Source organism: Palaemon carinicauda, chromosome 37 (genome assembly GCF_036898095.1).
Source record: "Palaemon carinicauda isolate YSFRI2023 chromosome 37, ASM3689809v2, whole genome shotgun sequence".
Lineage (NCBI taxonomy): Eukaryota > Metazoa > Arthropoda > Malacostraca > Decapoda > Palaemonidae > Palaemon > Palaemon carinicauda.
This window is the reverse complement of record NC_090761.1, coordinates 36,047,668-36,064,533: the sequence shown is the minus strand read 5'-3', so window position 1 is coordinate 36,064,533 and position 16,866 is coordinate 36,047,668.

The window sequence follows — 16,866 nt, the reverse complement described above, 5'->3', positions numbered from 1 at the left end:
AAAACAGATAGTGGTTGCAAATGACGAGAAACCAGATGAAGCTCAGGTAATATCTGACGTGCCACAGGGTACAGTATTAGCTGCACTGCTGTTTGTTATTGTGATCTCATACATAGACTGTAATGTTAAAGACTCTGTAGTGAGAAGTTTCGCCGATGACGCAAGAATAAGTAGAGAAATTACTTGTGATGAAGATAGGAACTCATTACAAAGAGATCTAAACAAAATATATGAATCGGCGGAGATAAATAGGATGGTATTTAACTCCGATAAATTCGAATCAATAAATTATTGAAACAGAGAAGGAATGGTATATGCATACAGGGGACCTAATAACGAGACAATCACAAACAAGGAAGCAATTAAAGACCTTGGTGTAATGTTAAACAGGAATATGTTATGCAACGATCAAATAGCAACACTGTTGGCTAAATGTAAAGCAAAAATGGGAAGGCTATTCAGACACTTTAAAACAAGAAAAGCTGAACACATGATTATGCTTTACAAAACTTATGTATGTAGTATACTCGAGTACTGCAATCTGATATGGTACCCACACTACCAAAAGGATATTGCACAAATAGAGAGTGTACAAAGGTCCTTTACTGCTGGAATAGAAGAAGTTAAGGACCTTGACTACTGGTGAAGACTGCAATTATAATTGTACAGTCTAGAAAGGAGGAGAGACCGATACATGATAATACAAGCATGGAAGCAAATCGAAGGAATTACTGGAAACATCATGGAGCTAAAAATATCAGAAAGAGCAAGCCCAGGTAGATTAATAGTGCCCAATACTATACCAGGAAAACTAAGGAAGGCACACAGGACATTAATCCACTACCCACCAGCATCAATAATGCGCTGCCAGCTCATCTAAGAAACATATCAGGAGTGAGGGTAGATGTGTTTAAGAATAAGCTCGATAAATACCTAAGATGCATACCCGACCATCCAAGACCGGAAGATGCATTAGCAACTCTCTGGTGGATATACGAGGTGCCCCACACTGAGGGACCTGGGGGAACCCAAACATAGAATAAGGTAATGTAAGGCTCTCTCTCTCTCTCTCTCTCTCTCTCTCTCTCTCTCTCTCTCTCTCTCTCTCTCTCTCTCTCTCTCTCTCTCTCTAATAGAAAAGTACATTTGTCTTTCTCCAAAGTTTTGAGGGAACAAATATAATTCTCTCTAATTCCAGATGTTTTATATGATATATTTAGTTACCTGAACATACAACACACATTATCATTATTATTATTATTTTTATTATCATTATTATTATTATTTTATTATTATTATTATTATTATTATTATTATTATTATTATTATTACTTTTATTATCATTATTATTATTACTATTATTGTTATTATCACAGTCCAATGAATAGAGACAGCAATTTGGCCGTTGAGACCATGTAATTATATACATAATTTTTAAAGCAGAGAGCGAAAAGTCAATGCTGCTCATTATTCTAATATATTCTAGAATTTTACATGAAAAAGTTGGAATACAGAAGAAAAATTCTCCAACACATCTAGACAAAATCTGATCAATTACTCTGGTACAAATACGACTTTAGACAGATATACAAACTCCTTCATTTCCAGAGGTTATTTAACATTTTTGACAATCTGACATACCTTATACGTTTTGATTGAATGTCTCACATACTCGTTGAAGTTTATGATACAGCAGACTTTATCTCCGTTCTTAGATTTCAGAATTATATCTTCGTAATCGGGATTTGGACTCACTTCTCCGAGAATGGTGTTCGCCTTCAGGGTCACTTTCCAACTCTGTGAAGTCAAATGTGGATGAAATATTTCATTCAAGTAAAGCGCAGATTAGATGCACGTTGTAATTTATAGTAAAATAAAGGTTATGGAAAGGATGCCTTAAAGAGACACAGGTGATTTAATCTTCATTGCATTGTTAAGAGAAGTAACTAATGGTTTATGTGTATTGTGCCGGTATATTTATATATATATATATATATATATATATATATATATATATATATATATATATATATATATATATGTGTGTGTGTGTGTGTGTGTGTGTGTGTGTGTGTGTGTATACGAGAGTAATCTAAAGTTGAGGATATCCTAACAATAAGTAAGAAAAAGAAATGGCTGTGGGCAGGACATAAAATGAGAATGTGGAGAACCGTCTCCCTGCAGCAAGCAACAAGGATTAACAGGAGAGGATAGGAGCGCTAGCACTGTAGAGCACAGCACCCTAGCAATAACTTTGGTGCTGCAGTTCACGAACCTTCACTCTGATAATAAAGTCATCTCTGTCCAGAGACTAAAAACTCCACACGTGACTAAGTAATTAATTGATGGTCTACCTTAGCTTTGCTAATCTAAGGTCATCTACACTCTTAGGCTCTATTTCGATCCGTCCAAGTGACCCCATTGAGATGCTGGACAGGCATTTACGTTAACATAAACAAAGGCAGTGGCTAGGAGCAGTGATATATTTAAGTATAGTTAAATGGGGATCTTCACCTTCAAAGCACTAAGTTAAAGAAGCGTACACTCGCTTATACCAACTTACCTATACTTAAAGTAGGTTACTCTCTTTATCTCGGGTACAACTAACCCATACTAAATTCTTGGTTGGTGTAAAGAAAAATCTTCAAATACTGGGGTTAAAAATACCAATGTGTGCAATCTATTCTAATTTTTTACATTACAGTAAAGAATAGAAGCAGAGTAGCTCAATAATGATTTATTCAAATGGCAAAATTAATAAATGAAACATTAACCACAATTTACAACACAAAACGTTGAAATTAATAAACTATATGGACACGTGGGATTAACCCTCAAACATAATAAATAAGATCAATATCTTATGGTAAATAACTTATGTGGTAGGCTATTGTGAGGTCCAAACATGTGGTCAATGACCTCAAGCAATTACCAACAAATAAAACACAATTACATTAAATTCCACTCACGTAGCCCGAAAAATGTATTACCAGAACGTTACCTAAACTTAACTTAGAGACAATTGGTAACCAATCTAAAGGGAGAATGGCCATTAAGGCTTCCTTCACTCAACAACAGTACATCTCGGTGCGTAGGCCAGTGGTCTTGAGATGCCATCTGTAATTTAGGACTGGTTTGGGAATTTTAAGCAATAAGCTTATTTACAATACAAGAACTTTTGCAACTCTATGGGAAAATGAATAATTCTAGCCCTAAAAATCTGGGAAATAAAATAAAAAACGAAACCAAACGGTGATTAGCAAATCGGGCTTACATGTGTGGACAAACATACCTCCTAGACTAGCAGACTTGAGTTGTAGCAGAGAAAAATTTAAAGTACCTAAGTATTTAAGTTAAAATAATGAATACAAAAATATTTATCTCAAGATGTTCGCTTAAGGAAGAATCATCACTCACATTTTCCCTGCCGTGAAGTCACGAGCAATAACAATGTGTACATAAAATAAACTGTGAGGAAGAAGAGTAGTGGAAAAAAATTCTTCAAAGAGAATGACAGATAATAGATGGACATTAGGAATAACAGAATGGGTCCCTAGAGATTGCCAACGAAACAGAGGTAGAAATGGAAGACGATGGATTGGCGAACTAAGGTTTACGGGAGTGAACTGTAATAGAAAAAATAAACAGACGCAGATAGAAGGATATGTCGATGATGATGATGATATATATATATATATATATATATATATATATATATATATATATATATATATATATATATATATATATATATATGTGTGTGTGTGTGTGTGTGTGTATACATACATATATATATATTACAATATGGTCCTGGGTCTGGGCACCAAAAATATATTTTACTATAGTCCTGTATTTGGGAACCAAAATATAATATTAAATATATTTTAGCTGGAAAGCTACACAACCCTCTTGAGTTCCAAACTCACCTGTTGCACTTCAAAATATTAACACGCAAGCTCTGAGACAGTTATATAACTCCCAGAGAGTAATATATAAAAACACTGAATATCCAAAGGTTTCTTAAGTACATTAAAAAAAAAAGACTGGGTAATTATTCTTAAGAATTATTCAAAACCACCTCTTACTTCGAATCATTAACAGGATATGAGCTATTATGAAATAAACGCTGGTGATTGAAATAATACACTACAAAGATAAATACATTCTATATAAATTAGAACAATTTGAAGAGAATTTACATAAAAAAGAAAATAAATCACTCGAAATATTAAGTCTGAACAAAACTTAGATTTAAGACAAAAAGTTTTACGCTCTGAAATTTATTTAATCACTTGACTTGAAATATTAAATCTGCATAAAACCTTAGACTAAAACAAACGAAATAATTACACTCGGAAAATTATATAATCACTTGACTTGAAATATTAAATCTGCATGAAAGCCGTAAACTAAGAAATTATACAATCAATTGTTTCACTTGAAATTAAATTTTACACCATTAATTAGTCTTGACACTTATTAAAGAAATTACATAAAGTAACTATTTCACGTTTCTTACTTGCACAGGTCCACTTAAAAAAATGTGCACAATACCAACACTCACCTCAACACCCTAAAGTTAAATTTTCTGGCAATTTTTACACGATATACGCTGGGGCACAAAATCGCTTAGGGGAGTACACACTATAGGCACATGGAGAGAGAGAGAGAGAGAGAGAGAGAGAGAGAGAGAGAGAGAGAGAGAGAGAGAGCGCACTTTGGCTCTTTCACAGGACGGCTGTTTCTCTTCTTCCCCACGCATCCCTAAAGGCCACTTATATATGGATTTAGTAACTTTTCGCATATTCTAATTGATTACTCTTGTGCCTTGGAGGCTGGCTGAAAGGCGACGGCAGAGTTATCAACTAGATAAAAAATTCAGGGGGGCGAAACTTGGTTTCAGGCAACTCTCGGATGCATACCAATTCACAGCGAGACAATTCTCTCTCAGTTAGCTCCGCCCACCTTTGTCCTCGGAAATAGAAAACAAGTTAAAATCTAATACTAGGGTTTTCGAGAACCATCCAAAACACATGGTAAATATAAGAATTGCATATTTTCTCACAAACATTACCCAATACCTCATGAAAATATAAAAAACATTTACATAAGCCCTTATTCATATCTTGTATGTATCAAATACCACTCTTACACAGATTATGTAAGACTCCCTAACAAAATATGTGAAATAATAAGTTAATCTTTAAAAATAATGTAAATTCACATATACTGACTTGAATGAAGAATACAATGAAATTAATGTCGAAAGTCTTACGTAAATTACATAGTAAACTTATACCTACATTATAGGAACTCATCTTATGGGCTAGCTATCCTCTAATACAGAAATGAAATATACAAATACAATACATTGATAAATTATTTACTCTACACTAGACCAATTTTGTAAGAATATATATATATATATATATATATATATATATATATATATATATATATATATATATATATATATATATATATATATATATATATATATGTATATATATATTTACATATATATATATATATATATGTATATATATATTTACATATATATATATATATATATATATATATATATATATATATATATATATATATATATATATATATATATATATATGAGTGTGCGTATCCCTTCGTGTTTTTGGGTGCCTGTGTGTGTTTGTTTCAATTTAACGTATAATTGAAATCTGACCAAAATATCTTTATTTTCTAAAACTTACTGTTGAATTCGAAAAACAACACCATTTCTCATCGAATTCCTTCATCCACAGCACAGATTGGTTATTAGGTGTATAGACTTGGAACTTGGTCCCTGGTATTCCACAGCAGCCGAACTGAGTTGGTGTGTTGACGTTATAAAGAATGGTGTCCATTCTGTCCCTCACTGCATATGACCCTCCTGCAATAAAGTGAAAGTCAGATGGTTTTTTCCTTTAATGGAAGGATTGAATGTAAAATGCTAAAAATCTTAATTATGACTATGCCAAACTAGCGAAAGAAAACATAAAAAGAAAACGAAATTTTATCCTAAAGAAAATTAATTTATTATGACTAAGTTAACGAAACCTGAAAATACCATTATTCATTATCATTTATATAATATTTCTTCATTGCAAAAATGGAGCAATTACCGATAAAATGTCAGAACGTTTCTTTAAGCTACCCAGTTTCCTTACTGATTACGGGTAATCATTTAATTTCTCATCAACAACTGCAATGTAATTTCTCCTGGATGTTCTTTTCTTCAAGAGCTTCTATCTCACTTTCTTCTTGTCTTAATTCTCAGCTATCTTGATCCGACTCACTCATTGATCTATTGCAACTTTCTCTGCAACCTATCACGACATACACTTCGGTTTCATCATAATATTTTACAATAGTAATTAAATGAGAACATCCCAGGAGTCTATACTGTATCTCCATTGGCCCCAGGGCATATCCTATGGTCTTTTTCCTAGGGTAAATAATCATATAATGCTTTCTAGGACCCGTCTTACCGTCTAGTATATCAGATACGGATCTCTCTCTCTCTCTCTCTCTCTCTCTCTCTCTCTCTCTCTCTCTCTCTCTCTCTCTCTCTCTCTTTCTCATCAAATATTTGCAACACAATGATAATATTAGCATCGGCAATACTCTTTGGGCGGTCTTAACTCTGAAACTTTACACAAGTAAGCTACAAAATTCTATTTTTTTTTCCTGAGAGTAAACACTTAAAGAAGTGAGTCACATCAGTTCTATAAAAACAGCCGTTTTAGACTCCTCTTCTTCTCTTACCAATGCTCTCACATGCATACATAGTTTTTCCTTTTTTTCTTTTATTAAGAAATATACATTTACAATTTTTACAATTTATAATATTGTATATACTTCTTAATATATTCATACGAATAGATTTCTTAATTAACATTTGTTCATAATTGCACCTTTTACTATTTACCTAAATTTGTTTTTTTTTTCAAATTACAAACATATCGACTCGTGAATATTTTTTGTACAGAAGTTTTAAATCCTATTTTGTTATTAAAAGTATTTACCAATCTACTTTTGTACCTAAATTTTGCCCAAACAGGGTAGAGTGTACTGTGGTAATCAGGAATATAAATTCAAAATTGGTAAAATATTGCCTTTTGCTTAAAATACAAGAGCTAAAAACCCCTTTAGAGGTTGAATCTTGTACCAGACCCAAGTTTTATAGGGAAAGAGTCCTGGCTTCTACCTAAACCTTATTCAGCACAAGCGTCTTTCACCACATGTGACACCTCTCAGGTAATGCTTACCATCCAAATGTATTATGTAGACTTTATTCCTAAGTCCTAGGCGACGGAGTCCTTTTAGATCGGGCTCGTCCTTAGTCGGCAGGGGTAATTGCAAGATTTGGTTAGACTGATCAACAGGTTTCTTTTCCTCAGACTTCCTGCGAAAAAAAGATATGGAGTTTTAGTTGCATCCTATTTTTATCATTATAATTCGTAATAAAAGTGGGAACTTTGTATATGATTGATAAATATTGCTGTACTTAATCACAATAAATTATGTTGTACATTATACGTATGAAGCACAAAATTAAGATAAAGGGATTCATTTGGTCATATTCAACAGATCTATGTTAACATGACTCCAATTATTTCTTTCCTGATGCTAGGGAAGAGAGAATATAAAATACCATTCCTTACTGGCCATCGCGTTTATATCATGTTGATAATATCTAAGAATGTTGCAAGAAAATTTCATGAGTTTGACGCAACAAATTGTATCAACTTCATCGCATAGTAACATCAAACAAGCTATTTGAAAAAATAATCACTAGCTTGCAATTAACAGTTTTCAGGTAATTCAGCGAATATCAAGCGATGAAGAGTAAAGAGTCATGCACCAGTTCTTCCTTTATGTAGCAATCGTCAAATGTTATAGTTCAACTTAAAGTAATAAAACTTGGGAATTTTCAAGAGTCACGGATGACTGCATAGCGAGTATGGAAGTCGCAATAGGGAATAAATACGAAATTTTGTCTATCTTCCCACAAAGAGAGTACACAGGGATTACAGAAACTGCGGATATAGTACTGAATTGTTATACTTGAATTTTTGTGACCTTCTTGCTCTGAAACTCTTGTTTATAAGCTCACTGTCTCTTGAAATAAAGTTAGTTGCACACTCCCTCACTGCTGTCTTACTGTTTAATGATGCTGCCTTTAGACACTGATTCTCCTATCAACACTACATCCATGATACTTCACCCTTTCGCCAGTACAGAAGCATTCCCCTGGTTTCAGGTCGCCGAGGTTCAGTTCCACATCAAAGATGAGACTCAGTCAAACACTATCGAAGACTATGTTCTCATGGCAATCCCCAAGGACACTTTTCCGGAAATCTCTGATTGACTCTGCAAGCAAGGGGACACTCTAATAACATACGGCGACCTCAAAACATACCTCCTCGAGCAATATTCGACATCGCCAGCATCCCGTATAAGTAAACTTTTTCAGCTCTCTCAACAAACGTTGGATGACCAAAACGTTTCGCTCTCCTTAGGGAAATTATCAATATTGCTCGCCTGCATCCAGCCGCAGACAACTCTCCTCGTGAAGTGAACATACTTCTTGCCCTTTGGGTAGGATCCTTACTCGAACCAGTTTGCACTGCCATACCCTATGTCGATATTTTGCCCATGAAGGACCTGATGACCAAAGTCAATGCCATTATGAAGAGCCACTTCATCACCTATTAGACCTCCTTCATTACCGCCACTCTTAACGGAGAGGACACCTATTTAACATCGACCAAAGCTGACATGAATGCGGTATGACACAGACGGCCACCCTGTGACTTGCCCACCACCCACCACTCGCTCATGCCCCAACCTACAACCTCTACAGCAGCTTACTGACGCCCATCAGCAGCAAGAAAATAACGTGTAGGTAGGCCATTGCTTGTAGCAGTGAGCTTCCCTGTCACTAATCTTTTCTTTTTACATGATGCAGGTACGGGTGTGTGGTTTTTGGTTGACATGGGTGCTTGCTATTCTCTTCTGCCAAGGCCACTCTCCATGACAAAACATAGTCTGTCTAAGTCTGCTGACGTCCGTCTTGTAGATGCTAATGGATCTGCAATACCCACACACGGTTACAAAAAAACCTTATATTATTGTGTGGAAGCACCAAATATAATGGGAAGTTTCTCGTTACTGACGTCTCATTTCTAATCGTAAGTGCAGATTTTCTATCTCATTTCCACCTCTCGATTGATGTCGCTCACCGACGGTTTGTCAACGCAGAGTCTTACTGGTCGACACCTCTTCAACCCGTCCCCTCCGACCTTGCGCTGTACATCAGAACACCCACAGATGCCTACACCCACCTCCTCACTTAGTATCCACACGTTTTCCACCAAGAACTTTGCCAAATACCTATCGTTCCCACTAAATACAGTATTTATCACGATATCAAGACGACGGGGCCCCTCAGTGGTCGCTAAATTCTGACGTCTGGTACCAGCTCGTTTGGCAGCCACTGTACAAATGTTCACCAAAATGGAAGAAATGGGCCTTTGCCTAAAGGCCTCAAGCCCATTGTTGTCACCCTTACACATCGTAACCCCTTCCAAACATCGCTGATGTGACCTAGTTCCACAGAGCATAGGTGTTCTCCACTATCAACCTCCTGAAGGGTTATTATCAGGTCCTTATGAACCCAGAAGACATCCCCAAGAGTGCCATCATCACCCCTTTCAGTGCTTACACCTTCAATTACTCCTGTTTTGGCCTTGATAATGCTGGGGCTACTTTTCAATGCCTCATGGGTGGCACCTTAAGGGACCTCCCCTTCTGTGTATGTTACAAGGACGAAATACTTGTGCTCTATCCCTTCAAAGAGGAACACCTCCTTCACCTACGCAAAGTGCTAGACCACTTACAACAGAACGGCTGTGTAGTCTGGTATGACAATTATTCTTAGGGCACAGCATCACTTCTGAAGGATTCCACCCCCTCCCGGAGAAGGTAGCAACCGTTCAGAACTTCCCCACACTCTCAACTATTAAAGCACTGCAAGTTTTCTTGGGCATGATCAAATATTATCAACGTTTCCTGCCAGGCATTGCCACCACTCTTGCCCCCCTCTATGCCTCCCTCAAAGGCAAGACGAAAGACCTAAAGTGGGGTCCCCATCAAGAAGCGGCCTTCTCCAATGCAAAGAATGCTCTATCAACTGCTGCTGCACTTTCTTTTCCCGTGCGACACTCCCCTCTCCTTCTCTCTACCGATACCAGTGACGTAGATATTTGGTGCAGTGCTCGAGTAAGTGGTCATCGGCTCACCCCACTCATTGGCCTTCTTCAGTAGGAAACTGTCCAAGGCAAAATCCGGCTACTCTACCTTCAACTGCGAATTGCTGGTAGTGCATTTGGCTCTCCGTCACTTTCACCACTTTTTAGACGTCATTTGCAGGGACCACATGCCTCTGGTGTACACCTTGAATTGACAATCTGACGCCTGGTCCACCCATTAACATCAACATCTCTCTGCCATGGAAAAATATATTTGTACCCTTTAACATGTCCCTGGGAAAATGAATACAGTGACCGATGCCCTGTCAAGATACACATTGGCTGCCATTCACTTGGGATTGGATTACAACATGTTAGCGGAAGCCTAACGAAAAGATGCAGTATGTAGGACATCATGCACATCCTTTCCCCTTGGGAAGACGTCCCCCTCAATGACTCTAATGCCACCATCAATTGTGAAGCTAGTACTGGTAGACATCACCCGTGAATACCTGCTTCCATGCGCCAACAGGAGTTTGATTTCATGCATGACCTTTTACATTCCTTACATTGATCTACTGCACAACTGCTAAAGGTAAAGTTCATTTGGCACTTTATTACTAAGGATACCAAGGATTAGGTCCCCTCCTGTATTTCCTGTCAAAGTGCAAAAGTACATCGACACAAGGAATTAGGAGTGGACACCTATCCACAACCACAGCATCATTTTGCTCACATTCTCATTGACATAGTAGTTCCCCTACATGCATCACAAGGGCATCATTACCTGGTTACTGTCATCGTCCACTCCACTCCTTAGCCTGAAGCTATTTCCATGGAAACTGCAACATCTGTCTCATGTACATCTTCCTTACTCTTAGGGTGGAGAGCGAGATTTGATATCCATGACCATATTACTTCTGACAGGAGTGCCACTTTTACCTCTAAATTTTGGTCATCATAAGAAAATCTCCTGGGAAGCACCCTACATCATACAATCACCAACAACACTGCTGTCAACGGAATTGTTGAACATTTTCATTGCCCCTTCAGAAAAATTTGATATCCCACTGCAATGACTTCACCTGAATTACCTAGCTTCCTGGGTCCTCCTGAGACTGAGGACTACTCCTAAAGACGCCCTGGATTTCTTGGCAGCTAAAATGGTATATGGTGACTTGTTGCCGTCCTTGCCGAATTTTTTACGTGTGCAACCTCCCCCAACAATTTCCAGCGCCTACATTATGTGAGGAAATTTACTTCATGTTACCAGATTTACAAGCCATCAGTTAAGCAACACATATCGATAGGTTTGCACTCTGCAAAGCACGATTTCCTGTGCAACGACACTAGCAAGCTAGCGCTATAATCCCCTAACACGAGCCATTTTCTTGTGTTCCGTCGCAACCCGAAGGATTTCTTACTCAACATTCTTGGTAAGGAAGACTTGATCTCCATTCCGGCAAGATAACCTGCATTCAGTAGCCTCTCAAGAGCAGGGCATCCCATTTCACTAGTATGTCTTTTTGGTGGGGGGAGCCATGTACTTCACGTGTTTCACACACGCTCGTACACTGTAATGGTTTTTTAATGTTATCTCGCTCTACACCTCACTGTTAACAAAAGCTCTTTCAGCTTATTTCCAATGAATTGCTGTTTGAATATTCTTTTACCTTCTTGTTCTGAAGCTCTTGTATATAAGCTCACTGTTTGTTGAAATGAAGCTAGTTGCATTCACCTCACTTTTTAGTTATCACCTGATGGCTCCCACAGTATTCTGGAATCATGTGCAAGGATTGCCTGTAAAATAGCTGGCAGCAGCAAGTTTGCATTTTACTACCGCAGTCTCTCCCTATTGTATCTTTACTTTCTTCTCTGGCATTCGTATTTTCTCTATCGCCTCCTATCTATGCATCTATTTTTGTACTCTCCCTGTATGTCCTGCGTACTCTACTCAATCGCGAGAGAGGGTACAAAATCCCTGGATAAAGTACAGATAGTGGCAGATGTCATTCGGAGAGAGTATATAAACAACATTGATTTTTCCTAATGCGCACGGACTGGTCAATCACTTTTAAAACTAGGCTACTGATCAAGGCTGAAGCAACAGACATACAGAAGGACTGCCATAAACAGAGTACACATATAATACGGATTCCTCGTAGATTGCAGAGGATATTCTATACACAGCCAACTGTGGTATCCATGGGTGTGTGAGTATAACTCGAAACAAATACAGAATAGAATTTTAGCTTTAATTACTCTTTCTATGGTAAAAACTGCTTTGTTTTTTCATATCAATATATTGAATTACAACTGCATATCCTTACACACACACAGACACACACACACACACACACACACATATATATATATATATATATATATATAATATGTATATATGTATATATATATATATATATATATATATATATATATATATATATATATAGCTATACATGTATATATATATATATATATATATATATATATATATATATATATATATATATATATATATATATATATGTATATATATAGATAGATATATCTGTGTGTGTACTCGATTATATATCCTACAGTATATATATTAAAATTTATACATATGTATTCTATATATATATATTCTTCTTTTTCTTTGTCTACATCTTTTCCCATTTCTATGTGGGGTCAATGTTTCTGGTCAGCTTTCTCCATCTACCTCTGTCCCACACTTCACCGGTTAATCTCATTATACTAATTCACAAAAAGGGAGACACAAAATACCTGAAAAATTATCGCCCAATTAGTTTACTCTCCGTAATATATAAGATATTTACCAAGATCATATTAGGCCGAATAGAAAGACAGCTAGACTTTAATCAAGCAAGAGGGCAGACAGGCTTCAGAAGAGGGTATTCAACAACTGACTATATCCACAAAGGCTAATTAAGTAGCTAATGGGAAAATTAGCAGAGTATGACAAACCACGATACCTGGCGTTTATAGACGATCAGAAAGCCTTTGATTCGGTCAAAAGCTTAGTAGTAATGAAAGACTTAAAAACAAGGAATATAATAATCATTAGTTAGAACACTTGAAGATGAATATACAGGAAGTAAAGCAATCCTAACACCACATAAAGGTAATGAGAATATTCCCATTGAATAATGGGGCTGAACAGGGAGACCCCATCTCTCCTAAATTATTCACAGCATGACTAGAAATTTTTAATAATTTGGAATGGGGGAAAATGTAGGAATTAATATTAATGGGGAATACCTTAACAGCCTAAAATTTGCAGATGACATAGTTGTGTTTAATGAAGCATTGAAAGAATTACTAAAGATAATAAAAGATTGGAGTAGCGAAAGTAGAAATATAGGACTGAATATGAATATGAGTAACACTGATAATGTTCAATGAAAATGCAGAGACAAGAAATAAGAGTTATGGACGAGCCTTTAGCGATTGTTAATAAGTATACATACTTAGGAAAAAAAAGTAAGTTTTTCCACAGGACATGGAGCCGAAATTAAAAGAAGGATAAGCGTGGGATGGAGAGCGCTTGGTAAACAAAATGAGATTATGAAAGCAAAATGCCCCTTTCTCCAAAAAGAAAAGTATTTAATGAGATGGTCATAATAGTATTAAATCATACATCAGGAACTTAAAGCCTTACAAAATCCTTAGAACATAAGCTAGTTACAACTCGAAGAGCTATGGGAAGAATAAAGAGGGGAATACCACCAAGACACAGAAAAAGACAAACTTAGATACACGAGCAAACTAAAGTAGAGGATATTCTACCATATAAAAAAAAAGGACATGGTCGGGACATATAATGAGAATGATAGACAAGAGATGGACATTAAGAATAATAGAATGGGTCTCTACAGATGATAAAAGAAGCAGAGAAAGGAAGAGAACACGATGGATTGACGAACTAAGAAAGATTGAAGACATGGACTGGCGCATAAAGACCATTAACAGGCGTAAATGGAAGGACATGTCTGAGGCCTTTGTTCTGCAGCAGACTAGTAACAGCTGATAATGATTATGATGATGCAAAACTATATCATTATACTAATTCAGAAAGAGTTGGATATAAAAGACCTGAAATCACTGCCCAATAAATTTAATCTCGGTAATATATAAAGTATATATAAAGATCATATTAAGTTGAATAGATAGACAGATAGATTTTAATCAAGCAAGAGAGTAGGTAGGCTTTAGAAGCGGTTATTCAACAACTAATCAAAATTAATGGAGAAATCAACAGAGTATGACAAACCACTATTTATGGCATTTATAGACTAAGAAAGATTTTATTCTTTCAAAACATCAGCAGTAATGAAAGCCCCTGAAATACAAAGAATAGATGATCATTATGTTATAACGCTTGAAGATATCTATTCAGGATGTACAGCAATCCTGTGAATTCACAAGGATAAAGAGAAAATTCTGATTGAGATAGGAGTTTGACAATTAAAATCCATCTCTCCCCATTTTTCATCATCTTGCCTAGAAGTTTTTAAGAATTTAGATTGCGAAAATGTAAGAATGGCCATTAGTAGGGAATACCTTAACAACTTAAAATTTGCAGATGACATAGTTCTGTATACCAAATCATGGGCGGAATAGGTAAAGCAGAAATGTAGGACTGAAAAAAAAATAAGAGTAATACTAAAATAATGCTCAATGAAAATACAGAAACAACAAATAAGGGTTACGGTCGAACATATAGAGATTATTAATAAGACTGACAGTAAGTGTTCCCCTGGACATGGGACAAAAAATTAAAAGTCGGATAAGCATACGATTGAAAACTTTTGGTAAACAAAATTAAATTATGAAAATTAGAGTGCCATTTTCTCTAGAAAGAGAAGTATTTATCAGAGGGTCCTACCAGTATCAACTTATGCATCAGAAACTTGGAGCCTTACTAAAGCATTAGGACGTAAGCTAATTACAACTCAGAGAGCTTTGAAAATAATAAAGATGGGCGTAGAACTAAAGAGATAGAAAAAGACCAACAGGACACTAGCCGCCCGTTGAAATACTACCTCTAGAGAGTTATGGGGTCCTTTGACTGGCCAGACAGTACTTCATACGACCCTTCTCTCTGGTTACGGTTCTTTCCCTTTGCCTACACAGATACTGAATAGTCTGGCCTATTCTTTACAGATTCTCCTCTGTCCTCATACACTTAACAACACTGATATTGCCAGACAATTCTTCGTCACTCCAGGGGTTAACTACTACACTCTAATTGTTCAGTGGCTACTTTCCTCTTGGTAAGGGTAGAAGAGACTCTCAGCTATGGTAAGCAGCTCTTCTAGGAGAAGGACACTCCAAAATCAAACCATTGTTCTCTTACTTGAGGGTACACTCGGGCACACTGTTCTATCTAGTTTCTCTTTCTCTTGTTTTGTTAAAGTTTTTATATTTTATATATGAAATATTTATTTTAATGTTGTTACTATTCTTAAGATATTTTATTTTTCACTATTTCATTTCCTCACTGGGCTATTTTCCCTGTTGGAGCCCCTGGGCTTATAGCGTCCTGCTTTTCCAACTAGGGTTGTAGCTTAGCATTTAATAATGATAATAATAATAATAATAATGGGTAAGAGAGTAAGGTAAAGTAGAGGATATTCTAACAATAATGAGAATAATATATAATAGATGGACAATAAGAATAACAGAATGGGTCACTAGAGACTACAAAGTAGGAGAAATAAGAAAAGACGATTGATTGACTAGCTGAAAAAGTCTAAGGGTTTAAACTGGCATACAAAGACCATAAACCGGCCAGACTCAAGTGGAAAGACATGTCTGAGGCCTTTGCCTGTATTGAACTAGTTACGTTTGATGATAATGATGATGATATATATATATATATATATATATATATATATATATATATATATATATATGTGTGTGTGTGTGTGTGTGTGTGTGTGTGTGTCCCATGTCGAAGGATAATGAGGCAACGTCACATGGGTTTTTTACTTTAAAACAAAAGGTTCGTGAACACACTTTTCGCAGCAAGTGCAATATCTTTCTTCTGAGCGCTCAAGTGGTACTGCCACTCCATCCAAGCAAGTCATTACAATGTTGCTCTGCCAATATTGCTAAGACTACTGGATTTGTAAAAATATCCTCCGTAATGGAAATATACTCTTACCCATCAGACTTAATACACGTCACCTATAACAGTGTCCAATGATTGCGTACAGCAATTTATGACAGTCATGATACTGTACCAACCGTGTGTCACACAATTGTACATAATTCCTTTTGTATATATTATGCTTGTATCGTCGCTCTTCCCTCGCACTAAAAAGAACCAGAATAAACATGTCTGCGTGTCGCCTATGTAACATTGTCATTTTCTCGAACACGTAATTTCCTGTTGCCTTGAGGTTTTGTATATAAAGGAGGGTGTTCCATAATAAATTAACTCAGTTGCTTTCACACTGCCTTTGAGTTCACAACCTTTCTCTCGGCACCGTCACAATACTCTCAAAAGGGTCATTGACCTAACTGTATAAAACACATACATTTACATATTTTTCATACGAGGCTTGGGACATATATATATATATATATA